The sequence below is a fragment of the Lepisma saccharinum genome, chromosome 20 (assembly GCF_977018435.1).
Source record: "Lepisma saccharinum chromosome 20, izLepSacc3.1, whole genome shotgun sequence".
NCBI lineage: Eukaryota > Metazoa > Arthropoda > Insecta > Zygentoma > Lepismatidae > Lepisma > Lepisma saccharinum.
In genome coordinates, this window is record NC_139248.1 from 31825411 (window position 1) to 31836694 (window position 11284).

The 11284-nt window shown below is 38.1% G+C and overlaps 1 protein-coding gene across 1 annotated transcript in view; it reads right to left on the reverse strand.

The window, feature by feature from the left end:
* Window positions 1–11284, reverse strand: part of mei-W68 (meiotic W68) — a 61960-nt gene that overhangs the window by 11141 nt on the left and 39535 nt on the right. The window lies entirely within an intron of this gene.

Genomic DNA, 11284 nt, shown 5'->3' on the forward strand with positions numbered 1-11284 from the left:
AAGTCTTACCGTTTCCAAGATAACCCCACTTCCGGTCGCCATTTTGGATTTCTGAACATAGGTTCTATTCATACTTTTTCTCACGTATAGGTGTACATGATGAATCCCCAAACAGATTTTTTCTAAGTCTTACCGTTTCCAAGATAACCCCACTTCCGGTCGCCATTTTGGATTTCCGACCATAGGTTCTATTCATACTTTTTCTCACGTATAGGCGTACGTGATGAATCCGTAAACAGATTTTTCCTAAGTCTCACCGTTTCCAAGATAACCCTAGTAGTGGTGTGTGACCGTTTGACAGCCATCAATTGGGGTTCAAAAAAACCTCAAAAACTTACTTTCTCTCCACGTTCCACGCCTCATTTATTGCGCTGACGATGTTTCACAGCGTAGAAAACAGCACCAAAACTTCAAAAACTCATTTTGATCATTTGGGGTTCTCCAAAATCTCAAAAAAAAAAACTCACTTTCTCTCCACGTTCAGCGCCTCATTTATTGCGCTGACGATGTTTCACAGCGATGAAAACAGCATCAAAAAAACTTTAAAAAAAAAAAAAACACTTTCTTTCCACGTTTCGCACCTCATTTATTGCGCTGACACAGCGTGATGAGTAAATGCACTTTCTCATCCTTGAAGGATGAATGCACCTTATCATAATTTTTTTCCAAGTCCGGGACCAATGTTTATATATCGTGACCTTTGTAAACCTCTCGGAACGATGTTATCTCTCTGCCACACACACACACGCCTCTCATTATTTCTGTATTGTGACGTGTTTATTTTGGTATGGGAGGACAGAGGACACCTAGACGATGCTAACGCAAGAAATCCCAGCTTTTTATGATCATCCTTTCGAAAGTTACGAACGATGAAAAAAATATTTTGGCAATTGGCCCTTCCTTGACCCAGGACTTATAAAAAAAAAAAAAAACTTTGTACACGTACTCTGCATCACCATTATCGACAAAAGGGTCAACGGGGAGGATTTTTGCACTATCTCTCTCTCTCACTGTTTTTCGAGACATTAGCAATTTAACGCTGGACTTGGAAAATTTTTCGACAGAGGGGTCAAATTTGGTTCCATGACGACCTATGTTTATTTTGGTATGGGTGGACAGAGGACACCGAGACTCGACCGACGCACTAAACCCGACCTCTCTACGACTATTCGTTCAAAAGTTACGAGTGATCAAAGTTTTTGGGAGGGGGTGGGCTAACTTCTTACCCCTTGACCCTTGAACCACCAAAACTTGGTACACGTATTCTACACCTCCAAAATCGACAGGGGGCATCTAACGATGCCGTATGGTGGTGTTTTTCGATATATTTTTCGATAACTCTTAGCATTTTCGAGATATTTGCAATTTAAGATTTTTTAACGCTGGACTTAGAAAATTTTCGATACATTTTTTTTTGTTCCATGACGACCTATGTTTATTTTGGTATGGGAGGACAGAGGACACCGAGACTCGTCCGACACACTAAACCCGACCTCTCTACGCGTACTCTACGTCACCAAAAAAAAGGTTAAAGGTTCCAAATAACAATAGTTAGAGTTTCCCCAATCTAGTAAAGTGGATTGGTTGAAATCTCCAAGGCGTATTTTGCATTTTTTTTTTCAAATTATGAACACATTAAAACTGAACTATCTCGGATTTTTGAGTTTTGTATTCGCCCTGAGAAAATTCTATATAAAATAACATACCTGAAAATTATATTCACAGTAGATTGATTTTTTTTTTAGTTTTGTAATCACCTGAAGAAATTCTATATAAAATAACATATTATTCACAGTAGATTGAATTCTTGAGTTTTTGTATTCGCAAACAAGAAACTCTATATAAATAACATACCTGAAATTCTATTTACAGTAGATTGAATTTTTGAGTTTTGTAATCACTCCAAGAAATTCTATATAAAATAACATACCTGAAAATTGTATCGCTATATACTAGACTTTTTGATTTCTGTGATTTTGGAGAAAGCAATGGCATCCACCACCAGTTTCAATCATAAAAATGATAAAACTGAATGTGTTACTTGCGAAAAATTAATATCTAAAACTAATATTAGCAAGCACAGGGCAAGATGTAGCGAAACAGGTTCGAGAATTAATCGTTCCTTACCTTCTAAGCCTTGTGCTCGATGCGGAAAAATGATCAGCATTGCAAATTTAAGTAAACACCTCAAAATTTGCAAACCATCGACCGGACAAGCATCGAAAAGGAAAATCGATAATTCAGAAACGGAAGCTTCCACTTCTAAGCAAATTAAATTATCCAATGAACCCAAACCAATTAGATCTGCATTCAACGACCAACTCCAGGATTTTTCAATTAAGTCAGAACCAGGCCGTGACATCCTTAGTTTCTTGGATGAAACGAAAACATCTGTACTAAATATTTTAAAAGATAAACTTGAAAACAACTCTATAAAAGTATACGTTGTTCTGTTTTCTGAATACGAGAAAGTTGATGGCACAACGAGTATTTTTTATCATCGTACAAAAAACCAGACTCTTCATTTGGCGGACGTCGAAAATTTAGACAACTTCTATTATAAAGTTACCAATGAGCTGGTTAAGAAACATGACGATTTCGAGGCTAAAGGGTCGGGATGGTCTCTGTGTGGAAGTCCTCACACGTTAACTGTTTACGTGAACCGATTCTCGCCTCTTCGCGCTTCCAGCTACGTTCCTCTTCCACCGAACATTCAACACAAGAGAGCTGTGTTAAATATACAGAACAGCGATAAAAAGTGTTTTCTCTGGTGTGTGTTGGCAGAACTTCACCCGATTCATAGGTCAAATCATCCAGAACGGGTTTATCATTACAAGCAATACGAGACCGAGTTTGAAAGTGTAATGTCTGGCATTGAATACCCGGTGACATTGTCGGATATAACAAAGTTCGAAAATCGTGCAGGAAAACGCATCGCTATTAATGTATATTCCTTCACGTCAGATAAATATCTCGTGCATCCCGTCAGGATAAGCGATATCGACGATGACGATGCTTGTGTAATAAATCTCCTTCTCATTTCCAACGAGGATGTCTATCATTACATGCTAATTCGTTCAATGTCTCGATTACTAGGAAGCCAAACAACCAAGCATGAACATTGCATCGAAGTTTGTCCGAGATGTCTAACCATGTTCGACGATCGAAAACAACTCGATTATCAAAATTACACTGGACGTCAAATTGCTATCGATAAACTTGTCGAACATAAAATTTATTGGGGCAACAACAGACCGGCTAGAATGTTGATGCCCGAAACGAACGAAGTCGAAGAATTCAAAATGCACAAGGCATTGTTAGAACATCCCGCAATCATCGTCGCAGATTTCGAGTCTTTCCTGAAACCACTCTCCTACTGCGAACCGGATCCTGAAATTTCCTCCACAACGCCGTACCAGCTTCATCAACCTAATAGTTTCGGCTATGTTGTTGTGCGACGTGATAAAATAAATGAAGCATATATATACCGCGGGCCAAATGTAATCGAACACTTCCTGGAAAAAATGGTGGAGGAGGTTGAGGTAATTGGTAGCGTACTGCTTACATCAAAACCGATGGCACCTTTAACTGAAAATGAACTTCAAAATTACAATTCCACTGAGGTGTGTCCGGTATGTGATCAAAGTTTCACTGATGAGAACAAAAAAATATTCCACCACGATCATTTCAGCGGAAACTACGTAGGTGGAATTTGCAACACGTGCAATCTTAAAATCCAGAAACCTAAATTCATCCCCATATTCTTTCACAACGGAAGCGGATATGATTTTCACCACCTGGTGAGACATCTTGGCTACGATCCGAAACGTATAGGTGTCTTGGCCGAGAATGAAGAACGCTACATTAGTCTCAGCAAGCAAGTGTCGATTCCGGGAACGAAAAATACAATCGAGATGCGCTTCCTGGATTCGTATAGATTTCTCTCTGCAAGTCTGGATGCTTTAGCGAACAAACTCACCGACGATCAATTTAAAATAACTAGAGCTAGTTTTCCCAACGTAGACATAGAACTCGTTAGACGTAAAGGGGTTTATCCTTACGAATATGTTAGTGATGGTTCTAAATTTAACGACGACGCTCTTCCACTTCCAAGAGAATTTTACAGCAAAGTCAGAGAGAAAGGAATCACGGACGAAGAATACCAACACGCGCAACTCATGTGGGAGAAATTAGAATGTAGGACACTCGGAGACTACCACGACGCATACTTAAAATTAGACGTGACGATACTCGCGGATGTTTTTCAAGCGTTCAGGAAAACGGCAACGAATATTTATAAATTAGATCCAGCGTATTTCTACAGTCTACCGGGATTAGCGTGGTCGGCTATGTTATTCCAGACAAAGGTCAAGCTGGAACTGATATCGGACGTTGACATGTTGCTATTTATCGAAAGAGGGATACGAGGTGGAATGGTGCAATGCGTACAGAGACATGCAAAAGCTAATAACGTACACAAGAAAGAAGATTACGATTCAAATCGAGCATCGAATTACATCTTCTACGCCGACGTTAATAATCTCTACGGACATGCCATGGTTCAAAAACTTCCTTACGGGGGATTCGAATGGTTAGATCCCACTTCGATAGACATTATTCATTTCGACGATAGCGAGTGTGGTTTCTTCGCAGAGGTAGATCTCCAATTCTTCGACCACCTGCACGACACGTTTTCGGATTTGCCTCCGACTCCCGAAATCAAATGTCCACCCGACTCGGTTCAAGACAAGCTTTTGTTAACATTGGACCCTAAACAGAGATACGTCGTCCACTACAAGAATCTCCGGTTTTTGATTGGGAAGGGTGTTCAGATAGTAAATGTTAGAAGAATACTAAAGTTTAAACATTCCACGTGGTTAAGACCTTACATAGAAACTAACACACAACATAGAACAGCTGCCACTTCCGATTTAGACAAGGATTTTTTTAAATTAATGAACAATGCGGTGTACGGAAAGACCATGGAGAATGTTAGAAAGCACGTAGACGTGAAATTAATTTCCGATAAGAATAAATGTCGGAAGTGGATAGCCGATCCTAGATTCAAGTCGAGAAAAAATTTACAACGAGAATTTGGCACTTTTCAATCTAGATATAAAATTGATGAAATTCAGAAAACCAATTTACGTTGGCGCAACGGTTCTCGACTTGTCGAAACTTTACTTGTTTGAATTTCATTATGACGTGATGAAACCCTTCTACAATGATAAAATATCACTTTTGTACACGGACACCGACAGCTTTATTTACAGCATACAAACACCTAACCTATACGAAGACATAAAAAATCCTTCCATGCTTGAGTATTTCGATACTTCTGCGTATCCTCAACCCAACAGATTTGGAATTCCATCTCGTAACAAAAAAGTCCTAGGTAAACTGAAAGATGAATGTAACGGTAATATTATTGTCGAGTTCGCGGGTTTGCGTTCGAAGATGTATGCCATGAGAACAGAGAGTAGCGTCACGAAGAAAGCAAAAGGTGTGTGCAAAAATACGGTAGAGAACAAACTCACATTCCACGATTACATCGATTGCCTTTACTCACAATCGACGATACTAAGTATAGAACAAAGAATCCAAAGTGTAGACCACGTGATTACAACAAACAAAGTTAGGAAAGTAGCATTAGATCCGCATGACGATAAAAGATGTATTTTGTCTTGTGGAATCCACACGTTGCCTTGGGGACACTATCGTTTAGAAAGTAGTAAAAATTGTAGGCAATGCAAATGAAAAAAAATGAACTTAAATAACTATAACTAAAATAAAAAAAACTTTAACTATCTCACATACACAATAAATAACTAGCAAGGACAATGAATCACTTTGGTTTCCGAAAGCAAACAATGGAGACTGTACACCGCACGGCAGATCATGAATTTCTACCTTCCATGTTATCTAAACTCAACGGCCTGTTGATCAATCAATTTTCTCAACGCTGCTCTTCTTGCTGGAACAGTGACGATTTCGGATTCGCGACGATCGACGTGACGAGGAAACCCAACGACGGAAAATACAGAAACAAAATCAACGACTTTCTAAACGTTGCAACGGGCATCAACATTCTAGCCGGTCTGTTGTTGCCCCAATAAATTTTATGTTCGACAAGTTTATCGATAGCAATTTGACGTCCGGTGTAATTTTGATAATCGAGTTGTTTTCGATCGTCGAACATGGTTAGACATCTCGGACAAACTTCGATGCAATGTTCATCCTTGGTTGTTTGGCTTCCTAGTAATCGAGACATTGAACGAATTAGCATGTAATGATAGACATCCTCGTTGGAAATGAGAAGGATATTTATTACACAAGCATCGTCATCGTCGATATCGCTTATCCTGACGGGATGCACTAGCTCTCTTGTGTTGAATGTTCGGTGGAAGAGGAACGTAGCTGGAAGCGCGAAGAGGCGAGAATCGGTTCACGTAAACAGTTAACGTGTGAGGACTTCCACACAGAGACCATCCCGACCCTTTAGCCTCGAAATCGTCATGTTTCTTAACCAGCTCATTGGTAACTTTATAATAGAAGTTGTCTAAATTTTCGACGTCCGCCAAATGAAGAGTCTGGTTTTTTGTACGATGATAAAAAATACTCGTTGTGCCATCAACTTTCTCGTATTCAGAAAACAGAACAACGTATACTTTTATAGAGTTGTTTTCAAGTTTATCTTTTAAAATATTTAGTACAGATGTTTTCGTTTCATCCAAGAAACTAAGGATGTCACGGCCTGGTTCTGACTTAATTGAAAAATCCTGGAGTTGGTCGTTGAATGCAGATCTAATTGGTTTGGGTTCATTGGATAATTTAATTTGCTTAGAAGTGGAAGCTTCCGTTTCTGAATTATCGATTTTCCTTTTCGATGCTTGTCCGGTCGATGGTTTGCAAATTTTGAGGTGTTTACTTAAATTTGCAATGCTGATCATTTTTCCGCATCGAGCACAAGGCTTAGAAGGTAAGGAACGATTAATTCTCGAACCTGTTTCGCTACATCTTGCCCTGTGCTTGCTAATATTAGTTTTAGATATTAATTTTTCGCAAGTAACACATTCAGTTTTATCATTTTTATGATTGAAACTGGTGGTGGATGCCATTGCTTTCTCCAAAATCACAGAAATCAAAAAGTCTAGTATATAGCGATACAATTTTCAGGTATGTTATTTTATATAGAATTTCTTGGAGTGATTACAAAACTCAAAAATTCAATCTACTGTAAATAGAATTTCAGGTATGTTATTTATATAGAGTTTCTTGTTTGCGAATACAAAAACTCAAGAATTCAATCTACTGTGAATAATATGTTATTTTATATAGAATTTCTTCAGGTGATTACAAAACTAAAAAAAAATCAATCTACTGTGAATATAATTTTCAGGTATGTTATTTTATATAGAATTTTCTCAGGGCGAATACAAAACTCAAAAATCCGAGACAGTTCAGTTTTAACGTGTTCATAATTTGAAAAAAAAAATGCAAAATACGCCTTGGAGATTTCAACCAATCCACTTTACTAGATTGGGGAAACTCTAACTATTGTTATTTGGAACCTTTAACCTTTTTTTGGTGACGTAGAGTACGCGTAGAGAGGTCGGGTTTAGTGTGTCGGACGAGTCTCGGTGTCCTCTGTCCTCCCATACCAAAATAAACATAGGTCGTCATGGAACAAAAAAAAAATGTATCGAAAATTTTCTAAGTCCAGCGTTAAAAAAATCTTAAATTGCAAATATCTCGAAAATGCTAAGAGTTATCGAAAAATATATCGAAAAACACCACCATACGGCATCGTTAGATGCCCCCTGTCGATTTTGGAGGTGTAGAATACGTGTACCAAGTTTTGGTGGTTCAAGGGTCAAGGGGTAAGAAGTTAGCCCACCCCCTCCCAAAAACTTTGATCACTCGTAACTTTTGAACGAATAGTCGTAGAGAGGTCGGGTTTAGTGCGTCGGTCGAGTCTCGGTGTCCTCTGTCCACCCATACCAAAATAAACATAGGTCGTCATGGAACCAAATTTGACCCCTCTGTCGAAAAATTTTCCAAGTCCAGCGTTAAATTGCTAATGTCTCGAAAAACAGTGAGAGAGAGAGATAGTGCAAAAATCCTCCCCGTTGACCCTTTTGTCGATAATGGTGATGCAGAGTACGTGTACAAAGTTTTTTTTTTTTTTAGAAGTCCTGGGTCAAGGAAGGGCCAATTGCCAAAATATTTTTTTCATCGTTCGTAACTTTCGAAAGGATGATCATAAAAAGCTGGGATTTCTTGCGTTAGCATCGTCTAGGTGTCCTCTGTCCTCCCATACCAAAATAAACACGTCACAATACAGAAATAATGAGAGGCGTGTGTGTGTGTGGCAGAGAGATAACATCGTTCCGAGAGGTTTACAAAGGTCACGATATATAAACATTGGTCCCGGACTTGGAAAAAAATTATGATAAGGTGCATTCATCCTTCAAGGATGAGAAAGTGCATTTACTCATCACGCTGTGTCAGCGCAATAAATGAGGCGCGAAACGTGGAAAGAAAGTGTTTTTTTTTTTTTAAAGTTTTTTTGATGCTGTTTTCATCGCTGTGAAACATCGTCAGCGCAATAAATGAGGCGCTGAACGTGGAGAGAAAGTGAGTTTTTTTTTTTGAGATTTTGGAGAACCCCAAATGATCAAAATGAGTTTTTGAAGTTTTGGTGCTGTTTTCTACGCTGTGAAACATCGTCAGCGCAATAAATGAGGCGTGGAACGTGGAGAGAAAGTAAGTTTTTGAGGTTTTTTTGAACCCCAATTGATGGCTGTCAAACGGTCACACACCACTACTAGGGTTATCTTGGAAACGGTGAGACTTAGGAAAAATCTGTTTACGGATTCATCACGTACGCCTATACGTGAGAAAAAGTATGAATAGAACCTATGGTCGGAAATCCAAAATGGCGACCGGAAGTGGGGTTATCTTGGAAACGGTAAGACTTAGAAAAAATCTGTTTGGGGATTCATCATGTACACCTATACGTGAGAAAAAGTATGAATAGAACCTATGTTCGGAAATCCAAAATGGCGACCGGAAGTGGGGTTATCTTGGAAACGGTAAGACTTAGGAAAAATCTGTTTGCGAATTCATCACGTACACCTATATGTGAGTAAAGTATGAATAGAACCTATGTTCGGAAATCCAAAATGGCGACCGGAAGTGGGGTTATCTTGGAAACGGTAAGACTTAGGAAAAATCTGTTTGCGAATTCATCACGTACACCTATATGTGAGTAAAGTATGAATAGAACCTATGTTCGGAAATCCAAAATGGCGACCGGAAGTAGGGTTATCTTGGAAACGGTAAGACTTAGGAAAAATCTGTTTGCGAATTCATCACGTACACCTATATGTGAGTAAAGTATGAATAGAACCTATGTTCGGAAATCCAAAATAACGACCGGAAACAGAGTTATCTTATCACTTTCGCGTTTGCCTTTACGATATTTTCCGTTAAGGTTGCAAAAAAAACGCATCATTTTCTGGCGTAGAACTGTCTTTTTACCCCTATCAACGATCGAACCAACATCAAGATCGTTTGCGAGTTCAACAGTCCATTGCCCGAGGATACCGTGTGCAGAGAAGTCCTTCGCGTACGACGTGAAGAACGAGAGGGTGACGGAACAGTTTTAAAATTTTCGTAGAAAAAATTGCCACATACTAAAAAAAAATCAACACATTTTTTAGGTTATATAAAATATGTGAAAAAACTTTAAAATACTGAAATATTAAAACAAACGGAGTCCAATGTAAGTTAGTTCGGTGCGTAAATAAAAAAAAATGATAGGTCACTGAAGATCGTAAAAAAATCGTAAGATAGGTTAAGTTATATCACGTAAGATCGTGGCATTCGTACCAAGTATGAGTAGGAAAAAAATTAGATGCGATGAAAATTGCACTGAAAAGTTTGTCAAACGCTATAAAATCAACAAAAAAATCGTCAAAATATGCTACCACTGAGGTTAAATCCATAAAAAAAAAGAGCTCGTACCAAGTATGGCGTAGAACCGGCCAATATACACTACTAACGGTACATAGCGATAATGAAAATTTATATACTTACCATTCATTCTAGAATGTTCTAGAAATCGTACGTAATTCAAACAAAGTCACGGTTAATTGTTTGAAAGTAGACAAAATATTCAGTGCACATGGTTCTGATATAACAACTAACTCCTTGACACCAGTATTTAAGACGTTTCAAAGTATAATTCTTTAACTTTCGTTCAAACAATGTTTTCAGACTATGCCAAGTATAACGGTAGATGCATTTCCGCAATAACTTTAACCGCAAGCCTTTAAACGTATACAAACGTGCAAGATCTGTTGCAGATGAAACAGTAAATGCTTCTCTTGATTTATGCTGATTATGATATAACTGTAAATAGTCTTAATGGTGAAACAACGGTGTTACCACTACAAAGAAGTGACGTCACATCCGCTCGCCGAACGCAAAACGTGGAAAATCCGTAAAGTTATCTTGCTTGAGGTACGTGCAAGGATTCAACATAAATTTTAACGCGTTCACTGCCACAATAGGAAAAAAATCTCTGGGGCAAGGATGTTTTATTAAAAGAATATAATAGAAACGTTGAAAGCAATATGTTTCTTCATGATTTGATGAAGAATTATTATCTTTAATATTTGACGTGCGTGAGTCATATGCAACTCATGCTGCGCTAGAATCAATTATTACGCTGCACGTCACGTGAGTTATATTTATTTGACTCAACACATTTGTTGTTTTTCTCAAGCATTATTATGATTTTGAGTATTGTTATTGTTTTTTTCTGAGCATTGCGTCTTTTGTTGTTAGTAACATGATTTTGCCGTATACTACTGTCTTGACGTCGTTCGAGAGGCTGGCAGCAATAATTCAAGGCCAAACGCACAATCGTAAAAACTTGAAAACTGTTCAAGAGTGAAAATGTTTCTTTGTTTACTTGTCAGATTTAAGTTAAATTTTAAGGCAAAAATAAATATAAAAGAAGTTAATGTATTAATTTGATTAACGCTTTTATATTGTTTGTATTAATTGTAACAATAGCAGCATCACTAAATCTGATTTTCAAAAAACATTTTGCCAATGGGGCCACTCTTGACGTAACGTTTAGGTTTTAGCATCGTAGCGTGAGTTGCTTGTGCACCACGAGGCTCCCAACGAACAGAGACGTGTGAATTAACATTAAACCGTTTAACATTTTCAATACCATAAACAATAACCAACGGGAAGAGACTAGAGAATG